At 34.1% G+C, this 19,312-nt stretch overlaps 1 protein-coding gene across 4 annotated transcripts in view; it reads left to right on the forward strand.

Moving 5' to 3' along the window:
• Nucleotides 1–19,312, forward strand: part of LOC112393639 (bromodomain adjacent to zinc finger domain protein 2B-like) — a 190,688-nt gene that overhangs the window by 67,172 nt on the left and 104,204 nt on the right. The window contains exon 1 of one of the 4 annotated variants that reach the window (XM_024735993.1): nucleotides 14,390–14,508. The exons of the other annotated variants lie outside the window; for them this stretch is intronic. The gene's annotated coding sequence lies outside the window, so the exon portion shown is untranslated. Of the gene's footprint in view, nucleotides 1–14,389; nucleotides 14,509–19,312 lie in introns of those variants that run through there. 4 annotated transcript variants of the gene reach the window in all.

A 19,312-nucleotide genomic window follows, 5' to 3' on the forward strand; every position in this document is an offset into this window, starting at 1 on the left:
CGCGCAGGCTCAGCAGCCGTGGCTCACGGGCCCAGCCGCTCCGCGGCATGTGGGATCTTCCCCGACCGGGGCATGAACCCGTGTCCCCTGCATCGGCAGGCGGACTCTCAACCACTGCGCCACCAGGGAAGCCCGGGTATACAGTAATTTTGAAGTTTAGAATTTGGAAGACCTAAGAGGGGTTTTCATAGATCTCCTTTACATTGTGTCAGTTAGTTAATAAAATCAAAGCATTTTCCACTCAAATATTGGTATTCAGAATCCACAGCACTTCAATTACTGTATCCTTGAAAAGAGGTATGTCTTCTAGAATAGACGTAACTTAAAAGTTGCTGATAGAAACAAAATATATTTGTATAAATTTATATTATAGTTTCAGAGATTTGTCTTTGATTATTATACAGTTGTCTGTTTTCTAGGGAAGAGAAATTCAAGTAAAATGTTTTGTAAATAGACATTATTAAATGTATTAAGGAAACATCTATCTAAAAAGACCCTGTTTTGAATCTTTCTATATATTGCTTCCTGCTGTCCAGTTACTGTATTATACTGGCAATTCTATCACTCATTTCTAATAAACTGAACTTATAGTACATTCTCCACAATCAAGACTCTAAATCTTTTTCACTTTTCTCAAGCCCTCAACTCCTCTACCGTCCCTTGCAATGTTTTTGTTTGTTTTTAAAATAATTTTTTTAACATCTTTATTGGAATATAATTGCTTTACAATGGTGTGTTAGTTTCTGCTTTATAACAAAGTGAATCAGCTATTCATATACATACATCCCCGTATCTCCTCCCTCTTGCCTCTCCCTCCCACCCTCCCTACCCTACCCCTCTAGGTGGATCTTTTTATGGCTGAGTAATATTCCATTGTATATATGTGCCATATCTTCTTTATCCATTCATCTGTCGATGGACACTTAGGTTGCTTCCATATCCTGGCTATTGTAAATAGAGCTGCAGTGAACATTGTGGTACATGACTCTTTTTGAATTATGGTTTTCTCAGGGTATATGACCAGTAGTGGGATTGCTGGGTTGTATGTTAGTTCTATTTTTAGTTTTTTAAGGCACTTCCATACTGTTCTCCATAGTGGCTGTATCAATTTAAATTCCCAGCAACAGTCCTTGCAATATTTTTGAAAACTTAAAAAATTTTTAAACATTGCAAACATACACACTATAAAATAATACAATGAAAATGCATGTACTGTATCTATTATCTTGTTTTAATAAAAGTTAACCTTTTGCCACATATGCTTCAACTTATTATTTTAAATGAATAACAACAGGTACATTTGAAACCTCGTATAATGGATAACCCAATCCCATTCTTTCTCTTCCCTCTCTCCACAGAAGAGAGATTTATGTTGATCATTCTTATGAAAGTGTTTGTACCTTTTTTTACCACACATGTATATGGTATGCAGCATTGTTTGGCATGTTTTAACACCTTATGTAGCATTATACTGTATATATCATTTTTCAACTTGTGTTTTTCACTAGTTTTTTTTTTAATATTTGTCCATTTTTATTCATGTACTGTAAGTCATTCATCATAATTGCTGAATCATACTTCATCGTATGACTATAATACAATTAATTTCTCTCCTAATAATGGATAGGTAGACTGTTTATAATTTTTTATTATAAATGCCACAAGGAACATTCTTCTATTTGTCTTCTTAGGCATAGCTGTGTGAGTACTGAAGCATATCGATCTACAACTAGACTTGCACCTTGAAATGATTAGCTGTTGACAAATTGCTCTCTCTCTCTGATGGTTGTACAATTAACATTCCACAGACCAGTCTGTGCTGTGATTTGGGACAGCTCTGACCTCATGGCTGCCAGTGGACCACTCTCCCATCCCTCAGGGTGTCCTCTTCAGTGTTCCCAAGTGACTCAATCCCCCAATGCCTACTGCTGTCTTGGCAGTAGGCCCCTGGCTTTTCTAAACATCATCATTCAGGAGAAGTTGCTGTGACAAAATGCATGCAATTTTTCATTTCTTTTGATATTGAATGAATTTGATATTCAGACTTAAATTTTTTACCAGTCTGACTGATTACTAAATGATAGCTGATTGTTATTTTAAATTCTCTGATATTTCTGGTTGAGGAGCTTTCATGTATTTACTAGTCATCTAAGTTTCTTATTTTGTGAATTGCCTATTCATATTCTTGGCCTATTTTTCAAAATTAGGTGTATTTCTTACTCTACATATATCCTAAATGCATTGGGTATGTCTCTCATTCAGTGCCTTGTCTTTTCACTTTGATTTAAGTGCCTTTGTTGTATAGCAACTTAAAAATTGTTAATTTTCAAAGTTAGCTTTTTATTTTATGATTATGCTTTTTAAAAAATTTTGCTGTTGTTTCATTGTTCCAGTGAGAACCCAAAACTTAGTTGCTTTAATCAACAACAGTTATTTTATTATATATCCTGGTTTCTGTGTGTTCAGAGTTCAGAAAGCTTATAGCAAAGTTGCCTTGTTTCTGTTCCACATGCCTCAGATGGAATGACTGGAAGTCTGGGGTGGCTTGACTGCTGTGGGCTGGAATTATCTGGAGATACCTTTGCTGGCATCTTGTGGTAGATGCTAGTTGTTGACTGGGACTTCACCTTGGCTGCGAGCCAGGAATCCCACAGACTTAACTTATTTCATTGAGTAGGAATTATAATATTAAGCAGAAGTGGTAACAACAAACATTTACCTTTTTTTTTTTTTAACATATTGGGAATGCTTCTTTATTTTAACTATTGTTTGTGACTATTAATATGTTGTCCTCTTAAAGAAATTCTCTACTGTTCCACTAAGTTGGATAAGAATTTTTAATCACAGCTTAGAGTTAAATTTTCTTGAATACTTTTTTTTTCTCATTTTTGAGAAGATATTGTAATTTTCTCTTTTGAATTCATTAATATTGTAACCATGATTAATAACTTTTCAAAAACAGACTCATCATTGCATTCTCTGAATGAAACCTACTTAATCATGATTTGTTAATAGTATTTTAATATTTTGCTTGATTTGATTTACTAGTTTATTTAGAATTTTGCAATTAAAATGGTTTGGTTTTGCTTTCAAAATTAAACTAGATTCATGAAAGGAGCCTTTTCCTCTTTGTCTGTCTTTCCTCATTTTCATAATAAATAATATATACTTAATCCAAAAGAAAGCAGGAAAAGAGGGAAAAGGAACATAAAAACATAGGACTAATAGAAAACAGGTAGCAAGAGGGTGGATTTAAATCCAGTCTTATCAATAATTATAATAAATGTAAATGATCTAAATACTTCAATAAGAACAAGAGATTGTCAGATTGGCTAAAAGTCTAAGGCCCAACTATATGCTGTTGAAGAGAAACTCATTTTAAATATAAAGACCTAGGTAGATTAAAAGTAAAGTGCTATAAAATATATACTCTACAAATGCTAATTAAAAGAAAACTAGATTGATCATATTAATTTAAAGCAAATTAGATATTAAAGCAAGGAATATTATCAGGGCTGACAGAAATTAATGATAAAGGGTTGCTTTCATCAAGACTTATCAAGACATAAAAATCCTAAAACTTTGTGCACCCAAAAAATAACAAACAAATAACTTTATCTCAATAAGTTGACGTCTTATATAAAATGTATAATTTCCTAGAAAAATGAAGTAGCAAAATTGTTTCAGGATTTTTAAAGACCGGAGTAAATGAATAATCAAGAAAGAAGCACTATCAACAATTACAATTACCCTCCCATAAAATAAGAAAAAAATAAACAAACTAGTCATTAAGGAACAGATAACTATATTTTATATAAAACTTCTAACTTTGAAGCTATTACTTTATTGTGTTTTGGTTTCTGTTGTTGCTGAAGAATAGTATGTCCTTATTCCTTATGAGGTCATCTGTATTTTTCCCTTTGACATCTCTTATGATTTCCTGTTTATCCCGATGCTTTGGAGTTTCATCTTGTGGTGTCTAGATATGGATGTATTTTTATTTAACCTTTTTGAGACACAAAATATACTTTCAATCTAGAAACTTATTCTTTCCTCAATTCTAAGAATCACTTAGCTGTTAACTCTTCAAATACCACTTCTTTATCATTTCCTTCATTTCTTTCCTTTTGCCCTCCTATTAGTTATGTCTGAGCCTCTTAATGTCTCCTATGTGTCTCTTAACTTTAAAAAAAAAAAAAGGTTTATTGAGATATAACTCACATCCCCCAAATTCTCCCTTTTAAATACACATACAATTCAATGGTTTTTCATGTATCCACAGAGTTGTATACCCATCACCACTAAGTAATTTAAATTAATTAATAACATTTATTTACTTACTGCGCCATGTGGCTTGCAGGATCTTAGTTCCCTGCCCAAGGACTGAACCTAGGCCATGGCAGTGAAACCACCATGTCCTAACCACTGGATGGCCAGGGAACTCCCTTAGAACATTTTTATCATCCCATGAAGAAATCTCATATAAACCAGAAATCACTCCCTATTTTCCACTCTCCCAGGCCTTAATAACCAATAATTTACTTTTTATCTCTATAGGTTTCCTTATTCTGCACATATAAATGGAACCTTATAATACGTGGTCTTTGTGACGAGTTTTCTTCATGTAATATAATGTTTTCTAGGTTTACCTATGTTGTAGCATGTATCACTGCCTTCCTTCCACTTTATTACCAAATAATCTTTCATTGTAGAGATATACCATATTTTGTTATCCATTTATTAGTGATGGAGTTTTGAATAATTTTAAATATTGAATAATTAGGAATAATGCTGCTATGAACACTCATGTATAAAATCTACGTACATATAGATTTTTGTATGGACATATGTTTTCAGTTCTCTTGGGTATATACCTGGCAATGGAATTGCTGGGTGACATGGTAATTTATGTTTAACTTACTGAGGAGCTGCCAAATATTTTCCAAGGTGGCTGCAACATTTTGCAATCCCACTAGCAATATTTAAAGTTTACAGTTTTTTCACATCTTCACCAACACTTGCTATATTTTGTATTTTTCATTTTAGCCATTCTAGTGGGTGTGAAATGGTATCTCATTATGGTTTTGCTTTGCATTTCCCTGATGGCTAATGATATTGAGCATCTTTTCTTGTGCTCATTGGTCATTTTTATATCTTCTTTGAATAAATGTCTATACAAATCCTTTCCCCATTTTTAAATTGTGTCATGTTTTTAATTATTGAGTTTTAAGAGTTTTTAATATATATTTTGGATATAATTCCCTCATTAGAGATATGATTTCCAAATATTTTCTCACATTACATTGGTGTCTTTTCACTTTCTTCATAGTGTCCTTTGAAGCACAAAATTTTTCATTTAGATAAAATTCAATTTATCTATCTTTCCTTTGATTACTTGTGCTTTTGACTGATTGCTTTTACTTTTAATGTCAGATATAAGAAATTATTGCCTAATCCAAGGTAGAAAAGATTTACATCTATATTTTCTTTAAAGAGTTTTATAATTGTAGCTCTTACATTTGGTTCATTGATCCATTTTGAGTTAATCTTTATGTATGGTGTGACGTAGGGGATTCAACTTTGTTCTTTTGCATTGTGGTTATCCAGTTGTCCCAGCACATTTTGTTGAAAAGACATTCTTTCCTCATTGAATTGTTTTGGCACTGATGTCAGATATCAATTGACCATAAAAGTAAAGGTTTATTTCTTGATTTTCAATTCCATTTCATTGATCTAAATATACAGCAGTAAAGCATTAGCACACTGCTTTGATTGGTGTAGATTTGTAGTAAGTTTTGAAAGCAAAAAGTGGAGCCCTCTGACTTTGTTCTTTTTCAAGATCGTTTTAGCAACTCAGGGTCTCTTATTACCAGACTTCTTGCATCAAGTTTTCCTTTCATGTCTTACCTCTGTGTGGTCTTGTTAACATTTCATGGTTTTTTTAATATGAAATTATTTTCTTGAGGATCACTTAAAATATTCTTTGGGCAAATTCAGTCTACCCCTTATTCCCCTGTCCCATCCTGTACTTTTTTTTTTTTCAATTTTCTATCTTTCCCTTCTTCTCTCCCAATTTCCAGAGTTTTTTCTAACTTTTTTTCTCTTACAATATTTCCTTTTCTCTTCCAGCTAGTTAGTAAGTACCCTTCATATCCTTAGTACTCTGCTAATCTCTGGAAAAGAAAATCTTTTAAACAGTATTCTTACGTTGCTTATGGTAAATAATATGAGACAAGTATATAAATCCATGCTAGATTCTCTTTCATAAAGGAGAATCAGATTTTTGTTTTTGATTTTGATAATAGGCTTTGGTTTAAGTTTTGGTGAACTTGAAAGTAATATTCAGTTTAAAGGAGAGTGCTTATGCTAAAATAATTATTAAAGATAAAAGCAAACATTATCTATATACAAAAATTGAATATAAAAGAAGAGGAAAAAGGAAAAGCAAACTCTAAAAAGTGACACAAAAATGACTATACATTTTAATAAATAAGTGTGATTTACTTCTTTTGTATTTACTTTTCACTCATTCATTTCTCCAAAAATAAATGTATTGAGTATTACTGGGGTTTTTTTCCAAAAACGAGCAATGAATTCTCCAATTCTTCAACACCAACTGGGTCTCCAAGAATTTAATTCAATTCGTACACAAACTATTCAGAGTTAGTACAGATTCCATAGATTGAGGTCTCTGTCCCGCAAGACTGCTCTCATTTCTTATTTAAAAAATTAATTTATTTTTTGGATGCATCGTGTCTTAGTTGTGGCACGTGGGATCTTCACTGAGGCAGGTGAGATCTTTTGTTGTGGCACGCAGGCTCCTTTCTAGTTGTGGCATGTGAGTTTTCTCTCTCTAGTTGTGACACATGGACTCCAGAGTGCATGGGCTCTGTAGTTTGCAGCATACAGGCTCTCTAGTTGAGGCGCCCGGGTTCAGCAGTTGTGGCGGCACAGGGTTTGCCCTGCGGCATGTGGGATCTTAGTTCCCCAACCAGGGATCAAACCCGCATCCCCTGCATTGGAAGGTGGATTCTTTACCACTGGACCACCAGGGAAGTCCCTGTTTTATATTTTTATTGAAGCTTCTTTTTTGTTTAAGTATATGATAGGAAAAGGAAGAACACAGTGTGCACATTTTGTAGTATGTGGTTATTCTTTGGATTGCTCCAAAAACAGTCATTGTTTCATCTTGAATAGCTCACTTCCCAATTGTTTTAGAAACTAAAGGCAGATATTCTCTTCGAAATATTACAACTTTTATGCTTGTTTAATTCACTAGCAGTTTTAAGACCAAGAATCTATTTTTCACTTAAACCATCTTTTTAACTTGTTTTGAGAACAAAGCTGGGTGTTATTAATATGTAATGATTATGTATCACTGATAATATCACAAATATATGTTGGAGATATAAGGCAAGACATATTTGTTATGATGTTATGATGATGTATATTCATTGTTACTTGATAAATGCTGCCTGCACATCACTAGGTAGAGCAGAGAGCATGCCAAGTAATGTGAGGGGTTAGGTCATGGAAACTCTAATATAAGGAAAAAAAGAGTAAGTAACATAATAAAACTTAGTATGATAGAAGTGAATTAAAATTATGTCTAATAAAACTTAGATAGTCAAGTACTTTAGCTTAGTAGCTTTTCATGATCTTGTCCTCTACTCCCAGCAAATTCAGTACTATCTTTGTTTCAAATTCCATCTCCTAATAATCACAATCAGGAAACTCAGGAGTGTTCTTTTCACCATCCTTTTTACCATGAATTCCAACTGCTGTTTGAATCTGGTTAACTAGTTTGATGATCAGTAAGGTACTTTTTTCTAACCTAGAACTTTAAAGAAAAACATTACCTGTTCAAACTAGAGTAATACAGGCACTGGCATATTCTTGGACGTTGTTGAAAAAAATTAAGCCAGCATTGCTTTTAAAGCCCCAAATAAGAGAGCTTTTAATTTTTGTAAAGCTTTTCAGTCTGCATAAGAACTCAGTGAGCATGCAAGTATTATGTGCTGTTACTTTTTCAGACTGTAATCCATTTATCTTGTTAAGTTTTTTTTGAACTCCTGCAAGCTGTTTTAATATCTCCCCTTTTTTCTGATTATTTGACAATTGCCAGTTTTTGTTGAATGTTAAAACAATATGCCTCCTTATGGATATCAACTGTTCATTAACTAGGTGGTATATTTGATGGTGAAGAGGAAGAGAATTCGCAAGCAGTGCAAGGATTTAGTGTTGACATTAATATTATACAATAGATCCTTATGATATCGAGATGTGTATTCTGTCTCAAAGTAGTTTTGATCTGCCATCTTCATTTTCACAAATTATAATCTTTTTTTTTTTTTTTTTTTTTTTTGGGTCCCGGGGCCTCTAACTGTACCAGGGCACGAACCCGTGTCCCCTGCAACGGCAGGCGGACTCTCAACCACTGCACTACCAGGGAAGCCCCACAAATTATAATCTTTTACGTTTGTCACTCTTAATTTAGAAACTGGTAATAGATGACAATCTTTAAAAATTCATTTTGAACACAACAGTGTTCACAGTGTGAACGCCACAACAAAAACGATAAATAACCCAATTAAAGACTGGGCAAAGGATTTGAATATTTCTCTAAAGAAGTTATAGAAATGGCAATAAGCACATGAAAAGGTGCTCAACATCATTAGACATCAGGAAATGCAAATCAAAACCACAATGAGATAATACTTCATATCTACTGAGAAATATAAAAAGACAAAAACTGAAAAATAAGTGCTGGCGAGGATGGAGTATATGGCAGTCTCATATGCTGTTTGTGGGAATGTAAAATGGTACAGCCACTTTGGAAAACAGTTTTGCAATTATTCAGTAAGTTAAACATAGAGCTACCATATGACCCAACTTCCATTTCTAGGTATATATCTAAGAGAACTGAAAATTTATGTCCACACAAAAACTTGTACATGAATGTTCTTAGTGTTATTCATAATAGCCAAAAAGTGGAAACAACCAAAATGTCTATCAGCTGACGACTAGGTAAGTAAAATGTGCATGTAATTGGATATTATTCAGCCATAAAAGAGAGTGAAGCACTGATATAAGCTACAATATGGATGAGCTTTGAAAACATGCTAAGTGAAAGAAGCCACACACAAAAGTTCACATATTATATGATTCCATTTATGTGAGATGTCCAGAATAGGCAAATTCATAGAGACAGAAAGTAGATCAGTGGTTGCCAGGGGCTGGAAGAGAGGGTGAAGGGGAGAATAGGTAATGACTACTTAATTGGTATGGTGTTTCTTTTGGGGTTGATGAAAATGTTCTGGAATTAAATAGTGGTGATGGTCGCACAGCATTATGAATATACGAAAGCCACTGAAGTGTACACTTTAAAATGGTGAATTTTATTTTATGTGAATTGTATCTCAATCTAAAAAATTCATTGTGATTTCTGAAATTTTAATATTTGGCAGAAGAATACCTGAAACATGTAGAATACTGCTCTGCATTGTCCATATCTTATCCTTGAATTAAACTTACGTGTGACATACTTGAACCATATGCTGTTTTAGCTGCTAAAATGCTCTCTAGTATGATGGCAATGGCCAATCTCTGAGGGAAGTTAAAGAAATAGTTCTTCAAAACTCATTATTTGGGAATTCCCTGGTGACCCAGTGGTTAGGACTCCGTGCTCTCACTGCCGGTGGCCTGGGTTCAATGCCTGGTTGGGGAACTAGGATCCCACAAGCCATGTGGCATGGCCCAAACAAACAAACAAACAAAAAAACACACAAAAAACTCATTATTTTGTTTATTGCTGGAATATTTTTGACCACTCAATACAACGACTTTCCTCAGGTCACAGTAACAAAAAGAGCTGTGCTTTCTTTAAGAAAATTATTTCTTTTCACTTTATGAGTACTGTGAATAATACATACAGGCAAAAGCTGCATATGACAATCATTTCTTCTTTGCATTGGTTATCAGGAAACCCAAAGACATATATTTCATCCTTCAGCAACATAGAGTACAGGGCCTTATGGCATGCAGTTTTGAAACTAAGCTCTTGGCCTGATCTTATTTTTTTCACTCTAAGGTTCTTATTTTTATTATGAATATTATATACCTTATTAGTAGCTTACCTCATCTTAGTTTATTACCTCATATTTTAGAACAAGACAGGGTATAAAAATATACAGAGATAAAGGATGTTATAATTAGAGGGAAAAAAAGCCTGAAATGCAAATGTGTTTGAGAAACTTATCTAGATTAATTTACCCTAATAGGTAATTAGTAACTGTCTTTATAACTTTCAAATTCCTTATAACTATCTAAGTTTTAACTTTTTTAAGGAGGCAGGGGAAAATGGTAGGAAGTAATAAGCAAAAAGAATGGAACTTTGGAAATGATAAACATTTGTATAAATGATTGATAAACATTTGTATAAATGATTGATAATTGTATAAAATGATTGATAATATCAATATAATGATTGATAATATGAATTGCTTTCTGTTTTGAATAGGGTGATAAGTTATAGAATAGGATGGTGCTGGAAATCCAAAAGTGGAAATAGGTCAGTACAGAGGAGGGAAAAGGGAAAATATGGTGGAGATGTTTTCTGAAATTGCTGGCTGTACTTTTTGTCTAACATTGATCCTATTTAAGCCCCACTGTGCATAATCAAATAAGAGCTGTGTACGGCATTATTTTTATACTGTGCAGCTGCATGTGTATAGCTTAGAAGGACATTGCTGTCACATCATAAAATATGTCAACATTGCTTTCATATTTTTAACATGGCAGCCTCTATTACAAAATAATATTGTTTCTAAAGGATTTTTAATTTAATTATATGTGGTGTTTTCCCCTATCATTTTTAATATAGTTTCCATAGAATTATTAAATTAGCTCATGTCTTTATTATCTTTGCATTTCTAGCAGCAAGGACAGATTTATACATTTATTAAGTGCTTAGTAATCATTGATTTTGCTTTTGTAATTTTCCCTATCAGCATTTTTTCCTTCCCTAAATCCATCTCATCAGCATATAAACATGCTGTAGTATTCCTCCATCTTAATACAAAAACCTTTCAAGGTCCCACATCCCCCTCAAGCTACAGTGCTGTTTCTCTACAGTTTTTTATAGCAAACCCTTTCAAAGAGTTTTCCATATATGCTGCTTCTACATCCTCATTGCACTTTCTCTGCTTTACTTATCCTATTCAGTGCTTTTGTCCACACCACTCTGATGACAACATTCGTGTCCTGGGCACCAGTGAAGTTTATCTAGCTAAATCCAATGGTCATTTCTCAGTCCTTAGGTTAAGTGTTTTTCCAGCAGCATTGTCACAGTCAATCATGTCATTTTTTTTTCTGAAACTTTTCACTTGGGTACTTTGCCAAAACCAAATTCTTGATTTCTTAACACTATCGCTATCGCCATCACCAAACTTATTCCTACCCAAGTCTTCTCCATCTCATCCATGTTGTTACTAATAAATGCTTTTAAGTGGCATTTTTTTCATCAAGTACATAGCAATTAATTGGATCTGAGCCTTACACCTCTCTTTCATCTGTATACCTCAAAAAATTTTATAAGCATAATTAACTAGAACTTCACAACATCCTTGTGAAGTAGATAATTATGGCATGGCAAACTGATGTACTAAGAGATTGCCTAAGGTATCTTACGCATGTATGCCAAAATTTTGAAAGTGGACCAGGGTAATGTAGTCCCTGTTGGAAGCATTAGACCAGATTTCTTTTTTATGATGAAATCATTCTAAGAATTCTCAGGAAAAGTAAAATAGTAGTAATGATTACTTAATATCCCTAAATATTCATAGCAAAGTTCTTTTAATAGAAAAGAGTAAAATGTGTATTATCTGAAATCTAGTATTTATTAATGACGGCAACTTTGTTACATCTAATGAAATATATTTTTTTGATTGTATATTGTTAGATTGCTTAATTGCTTCACCAAGTCTTCATAGCCATAATCTGAATTGGATCTTTGAAAGTTTGGTGTGGAATAGTTTCATTTAAGTCTTTTAGCTATGATACATGAAAGCTTTATAAAACTACGAGCTTTGTGTTTGTCTTGATTGCTAGCCTGTTCGAGTAAGGTGGTTTTTTACAAGGCAGTCTTATCAGTGGCAAATTATTCGTTTGGCATTTGTTGACAAGACTGAGATGGACTCTAATTTAGATAAAAACTAAAATTTCCCCCAAATTTATATTCAAATAATGTATTTTAGTTTAGTTAATAGTAATTCCTAAAGGCTTTTGCTCTCTCTATTGCTACAATTTGAGTTGAATTCCCTAAAAAACTTATGGTTAGAGAAATAAAGATACAGCCAAAACAGCATATAATTTTTCTCAAATGAAGCCCTTCATTATATTACTTCATCCAAGTGATTAGTTCATTTTTGGATATTGTGTATATATTAGCCTCAAGAGTGTTTCAACACCTCTTGACAGTGCTACCACTTTCTTCTTCTACTGGATACCCATTTATGGCTCTAAAGCAGAAACCCATGAAGAGGGAGTAAAGATTTTGAGAGGTACTAATTAGTGTTGGAAGAATAGGGTGGTAAACTTTAGAAAAACACACAGCTTTATATATACTTAAATTAAAAAACAATTCACCAAGTTTAATAGCCAGTTGTGCTTTGTTTGCGTGGTTTTTATTATCAGCAAAATTATAAAGTTGCCATCTGAGCTCTAACTAAACTTCATTGTAGTAAGGCTTACGTTAGTTGTCTAAAAATTTTGTATGTTAACCTGTGGGAATTATAACTCTTCTAGAGAAGTTTCAGTCACACAGAACAGTAAGGACAAGTGTTGCAAATGAAGGATATGATATATTTTGAGGGAATGACGGCTTTTTGTAGTAAGGATAGTGAAATTATTGATATATTTTGGTAATTTATGGAAATACAATTTTATAAGAAATGTAAAATCACTGATAATACAAGAAGTGCTGTTTTATTTTATATTTATTTTTTATTGACGTATAGTTGATTTACAATGCTGTGATAGTTTCTGGTGTACAGCAAAGTGTACATATAGATTCTTTTCCATTATAGGTTATTACAAGATATTGAGTATAGTTCCCTATGCTATACAGTAAGACCTTATTTATCTATTTTACGTATACTAGTGGGTATCTGTTAATCCCAAGCTCCTAATTTATCCCTCTCCCCTCTTTTCTTGTTTGGTAACCATAAGTTTGTTTTCTATGTCTATGGGTCTATTTCTGTTTTGCAAGTAAGTTCATTTGTATCATTTTTTTAGAGTCCACTTATATAGATACATAAGTGATATCATGTTTGTCTGACTTCACTTAGTATGGTAGTCTCTAGGTCCATCCATGTTTCTGCAAATGGCATTATTTCATTCTTTTTTTAAAAAATAAATGAATTTATTTATTTATTTATTTATGGCTGCATTGGGTCTTTGTTGCTGCGCACAGGCTTCCTCTAGTTGCAGCGAGCAGGGGCAGCTCTTCGTTGCAGTGTGCAGGCTTCTTATTGCAGTGGCTTCTCTTGTGGCAGAGCATGGGCTCTAGGTGTGCAGGTTTCAGTAGTTGTGGCACATAGGCTGAGTAACTGTGGCTCATAGGCTCTAGAGCACAGGCTCAGTATTTGTTGGGCATGGGCGTAGTTGCTCCGCGGCATGTGGGATCTTCCCGGACCAGGGCTCAAGCCCGTGTCCCCTGCATTGGCAGGCAGATTCTTAACCATTGTGCCACCAGGAAAGTCCCTATTTTATTTCTTTTTATGGGTGAGTAATATTCCGTTGTATATATGTACCACATATTCTTTATCCATTCATCTATAGATGGACATTTAGGTTGCTTCCATGTCTTGGCTATTGTAAATAGTGCTGCTATGGGCATTGGGGTGCATGTATCTTTTCAAATTAGAGTTTTCTCCAAGAAGTGCTTTTTTAAATGCTATCTGTTTGTATTTGGTTTTACCAGAAGTAGTATTTAGTAGTTTAGTATGAAGTAGTTTAGCTGAAGAGAGTAGTAGTTTGGAAAGAGTGGCAAAAAGTTAGAATCATGGTAAATCATCTCTTTAAAAACTTAAAGAGATGTACAACTTTTTTATTTCTGCTTTTGGTTTTCTTTAATACTTAAAGCAGTTCTCTTAAGGGGAAGCTCACTTTGTTTTAGGTTGTGATATGACAAAGTTTGGTGTTTTAAAATGAGAAACTATCATTTGTTTTACTTCTCTTGGGAGGCTATAATCACTTTTTAACTTCCTGGGTATCTCTAGTGTAGATAGTGGGCTCTGGTTATTTTCTAACAGCAGGTGTTGAATTACAGTCGTCCCTTGGTATCTGGTAGGGATTGGATTAATTTAAATGGATTAACGTGCAGTGGCAGGAATCATTGGAGCTCTGGCCTTCACAGCTTCTCTGAACATTAAGGGAAGATGCACATCTAATATTTTACTGAATACCCTGCTTAGACCTACAGGTGAAACTGAGGACAGAAAGCATTCAGTGAGTATTATGCACCAAAATACTGCTTGGAATTGGAACTATCCATTCAAGCTGCCTGTTTTCTTTCCTTCGATGTCCTCCCCCCATGAAATCAGAAAAACAGCTTTTAGCCAGACACCAACATAGTCAACTGTTTGTATGGGTCAGGAAATGATTTCTATCACTTTAGAGCTTTGTTGCTTGTAGATAAAGTATCTAAATTGATGGATGCTTTTATAATTTGACAAAACTGCTTAACAAAACTTATATTAATGTTATATAAAGTCTTCTATTTATATGCCTACTCTAGACTAGACAGCAGGCTTCTTTCCTACATACCGTATTACGTGCTTAGTTAAATAAAACTCTCGTCTTGTTGTTAAAGCTTGCTCATGTTTTTTTCTTAAAACATAATAAGAAAGGGAAAATAATTGTTGGAAAAAGAGGTTCCCAAGGATCAGAACTATTAAAATTGTTAATAAAATAAATTTCTTTTTTTCCTAAGTTCTGTTGAGGTTTTAGTCATAACAGTGCATGAATAAATGAAGTAAACCACTTCTACCCAGCTGATTTAGATTTAAATTTAAAGAGATTTAAAACTCAGTTCTCCAAAATCTAAGACTACTTCCTCTTATAAGCACTATGGTACATTAAGAATTCTGCAATAAAGTAAACCTTCTTTTCCACCCAACATAAACTTGAAAGTTATTTGAAGATAAAATAATTTCCCTCCAAATTTGGAGCACTGTTCCTGAATGGAACATATTCTGCCCAACACAGTTGACGGTTTTTTCTCTATGTCTAAAAAAAATAGAGAAAATAAATTTTCAAATATTTTAGGAGGATCATTTACACTTTGATCTTAGTATAGTTTCAGAAATGCCTAGTTGCGCTAATACGGTAGTCACTAGCCACATGTGGATACTTAAATTTAAATTAGTTAATATCTAAAAGTCAGTTCCTTAATCACACTTGTAATCATATTACAAGTACTCAACAGTCACATTTGGCTATGGACTGGGTATCGGACAGTGCAGATAGTAAACTTTTCCATTATTGCATTAAGTTCCATTGCACAGCTCTGTATAGAATAGAGTTGTCCCTTGATATCAGTGGGGGATTGATTCTAGGCCCTGCCACAGGTACCAACATCAGTAGATGCACAAGTCTCTTATATAAAGCAGCATAGTACAGTCAGGCTTCCCTTATCTGTGGGACCCACATCCCATGAATATTGATATGTATTCCATTAGTGGTGGATCACATTTTTACCAGTTTCTCCGGTTTTATAGATTCCTATTATTTACAAGTATCCTTCCCCCCTAAAGTATTGCTTATTGAAGCACGTGATTTTTTTCCTACCAAGTAATTTCCCCAAGTAATAAAAAAAATAATAATAATAGACAGGATTTGAAATAGCTAGATGATGGTAGAAGCATGTGTAGATTTTTATAAAGTTTGTTATTAACCTTAAAAACGTATGCCAAATTGTGCATACTTGTGATTCTCTAAAAAGTGAATGATAAAGACAGAATTTCCATGTCTACAATCCAAGATTGCAACACTGAAATAGCCTACCAGTAGCATATGGTTTATGAGATTACTTTTCATATGTAAATTTTAGAGAGAATTTTTATTATATAACCATACCTTGAAATGAGCATAGAACACAGAGAAAACATTAAACTGGTATATAAATTAATGATTAAATATTTTAGTGACTATTACTTTAAATGAATTTTAGGGTTAATTAGCATATATTTTCATGTTCAGATTGAATAGAGTGAGAAAAAGCCAGTAAATTTTTTATTCATTTATTCCTTTGAATCTTTTCAATAAGCTTGGTAGGGATAAATATCCTTACGTTGTATATATTGAAACTTATGTAAGGTTGTCAAGTGAAGGTGAAGTCTTGAGTATGCTAAAATTGATTAGATAAGGAAAGACTTTTTCCATTTGGGGGCAGAGGAAGAAGAAAAATAGAGATAGTTACATGCTAATTATTGGAAACATAGTAAATATAGTTGGTAAACTGGTAAATATAGTTGAGATTTTCTCTGTGCATATTTACTAAGATGGTGTCTGGTGGGGGAAAAGTACATAACCAATGCATTAGTTGAATTATGTTTTCATAAAATGTAATATTACTTTTTATATGTCTAACTTGAATATATTTCCTAGTTTCAAGATGATTTTAAAGAATTACCTTTTCATTGTAAAAGCCACCCAGGATTTTCATGAGAAGCCCTAAGATTTGTCTGACTTTAACCTCTAGTGTCGTCTTAATTTCATGTATATTTTTTTCCTCATGCATTTGCAAATATCCAGTAAGTTATGTGTAAAAATTGCTACTACCATGATGAAGGAATGCCTTTTTTTTTTTAAAATAAATTTATTTTATTTATTTATTTATTTTGGCCGTGTTGGGTCTTCGTTGCTGCGCGCGCGCCTTCTCTAGTTGCAGTGAGCGGGGGGCTACTCTTCCTTGCAGTGCGTGGGCTTCTCACTGTGGTGGGCTCTCTCATTGTGGAGCACAGGCTCTAGGCACACGGGCCTCAGTAATTGCGGCATGCAGGCTCAGTAATTGTGGCTCACAGGCTCTAGAGCACAGGCTCAGTAATTGTGGCTCACGGGCCTGGTTGCTCCGCAGCATGTGGGATCTTCCTGGACCAGGGGTCGAACCCATGTCCCCTGCATTGGCAGAGGGATTCTCAACCACTGCGCCACCAGGGAAGCCCAGGAATGCCTTTACAAGGTTTTTATACTCTAAGGATTAGGGCTTTAAATCAAGTATGCATTTTAAATTATAGATTTAGTCTTAATTATCTTGTTTTTGTCCAAGAAAATAAAAAATAAAATGGAACATTTATCTTTTTATTCAGTTACTTATTTTATTTGAATGTAACTATTTAAAAATATTTAATAGCTTTTTTAATTACAGAGTTTTATAGAAAGTATATTTGGTTCTTTCACAAGCCTTTTTATTGACTCTTTACTATCACAAGCCTGTTTTTTTTTTTGTATTGATTGAAGTTGAAAGCATAATGCTAGGAAGGAGTTCACTGAAGGCAGGTCTTTGGATACAGAGAGTAATGCATTCCATCTATGTAGGCTTTTTCTGATCTGATACGGTGGGAACATAGATAATTTGGAGAGAATAAGTTTCCGGTCTTATATTCTTTTATACCTCCATGCATCATTTAAAGCTAACATGTTCTCCTCCTTAGAAATCTTTCCTCTTTCACCTTCAGTGTATTTTCCATTTCTCTATTTCTTGGACTTAAAACATAACAAAACACCGTACAGTGTCACCTCTCTTGCTTCCCATGAGCCTTATTTATAGGTATCCCCCAAATTCTGTTGGATAGTCTTGTCTTTTCTTTACATTCATTCCCTTGGTAAACTCTCTTGGCTTGAATTGTACTTTTTATATGACTGATTTTTAAACCTTGGACTATTCTAAATCGCAATATCTACCCGTTGTTGAGAAGCGTCTCCATTTGAATAGCCTGTGGTAACACTGGGCTTACTTACTGTCCAAAATAAAAGTCACTCCACCCTACCACTACAGGTTTCTTTCATTGTGTCCCTGGTAATCTTTCTCTGCTGTCCTCGTTCCTGTACTTAATTTAGCATGAAGTCCTCTTGTTTCTCCATGTAAGCTGTATCTTGGGTTTCCCATTCTCTCTACTCATCTGCACTATCCAGACCCTCATTGTATCACACCTGTTAACTCACTACAACCACTTTCACACCAACCCCGCTTTGCCTTTTTTTTTTTTCCTTGAGCTTCCCAAAATCTCCCTGCAGTGACTTTTTAAAATGTATACAAAATTGTTAATGCATATTTTCCTTAAATAGAAATTGTAAGCATTTTTATTTGTATATCCCTCTGGGCATAGTGCTGGATGCAGTAGGAAATAAGTAATTGTTCATTCATTCATTCAGCAGCTCTTTCTTGAGTAGTTGTTGGGTTCCAGCTGTTATACTAGTGCTCCAGTGATCTCTCATGCAGCTTACAGCTGAAAACAGTCTCTGGTGAGAAGAGAAGGCTTCTCTGAGGAGGTGGCATTTGTTATCAGACCTGAATGAAATGAGAAAGCCAGTCCTGCAAAGATATGGGGAACAGTTGCTGCAGGCTGAGAGAACAGCAAAAGTCAAGGCCCTGAAGAGGGACAAGTTTGGTATGTTTGGGGAGTATCAAAAAGGTCATTGTGACTGGAACATAGTAGAGAGAGAGTGACAGGAGATGTAGTCAGGAGACCAGGTGACAGAGGGACTAATAGGCCATGGTAGGTATTATGGATTTTATCTTAAGTGATGGAAAAGCCTTTGGACAGTTTTGAGTAAGGGAGTGTTGTGAGCTGATATATTTGTTGCTAAGTTAAGAATAGAAGTAGGGAGACTATAATAGTAATATTGGAGAACAATATCTTGAACTACTGAGGTAAAAAGCAGTAATAAGTGTTTTGAATTAAGGATAGAATGAGGAAGAATGGTTGGCAGGATAGATTGGATGGGAGGTGTGAGATTTGAAAGGAACCAAGGAAAACTCAGTTCTGTGTGCTTGGACAAGTCATGTATCCTCTCCAATATCTATTTTCCTGAGTATATAATGAGAAATACCTCTTTCCTGCTTCTTGAAGGAATTGTTATGAGGATCTGATGAAATAACACATGAAAGCTAATTATGAATCTTAAAACACCATTAACATTGTATTAATTTTTAACACTAAACATTTAAAAGTTCACCTTAAATTAAATCATACCTTGTTAATTAAGAAATTTCTAAAAGCTTAGATTTGACAGGAATAAGAACTCTAAC

This window comes from Neophocaena asiaeorientalis, unplaced genomic scaffold, assembly GCF_003031525.2.
Source record: "Neophocaena asiaeorientalis asiaeorientalis breed wild unplaced genomic scaffold, Neophocaena_asiaeorientalis_V1.1 scaffold72, whole genome shotgun sequence".
NCBI classification, from domain to species: domain Eukaryota; kingdom Metazoa; phylum Chordata; class Mammalia; order Artiodactyla; family Phocoenidae; genus Neophocaena; species Neophocaena asiaeorientalis.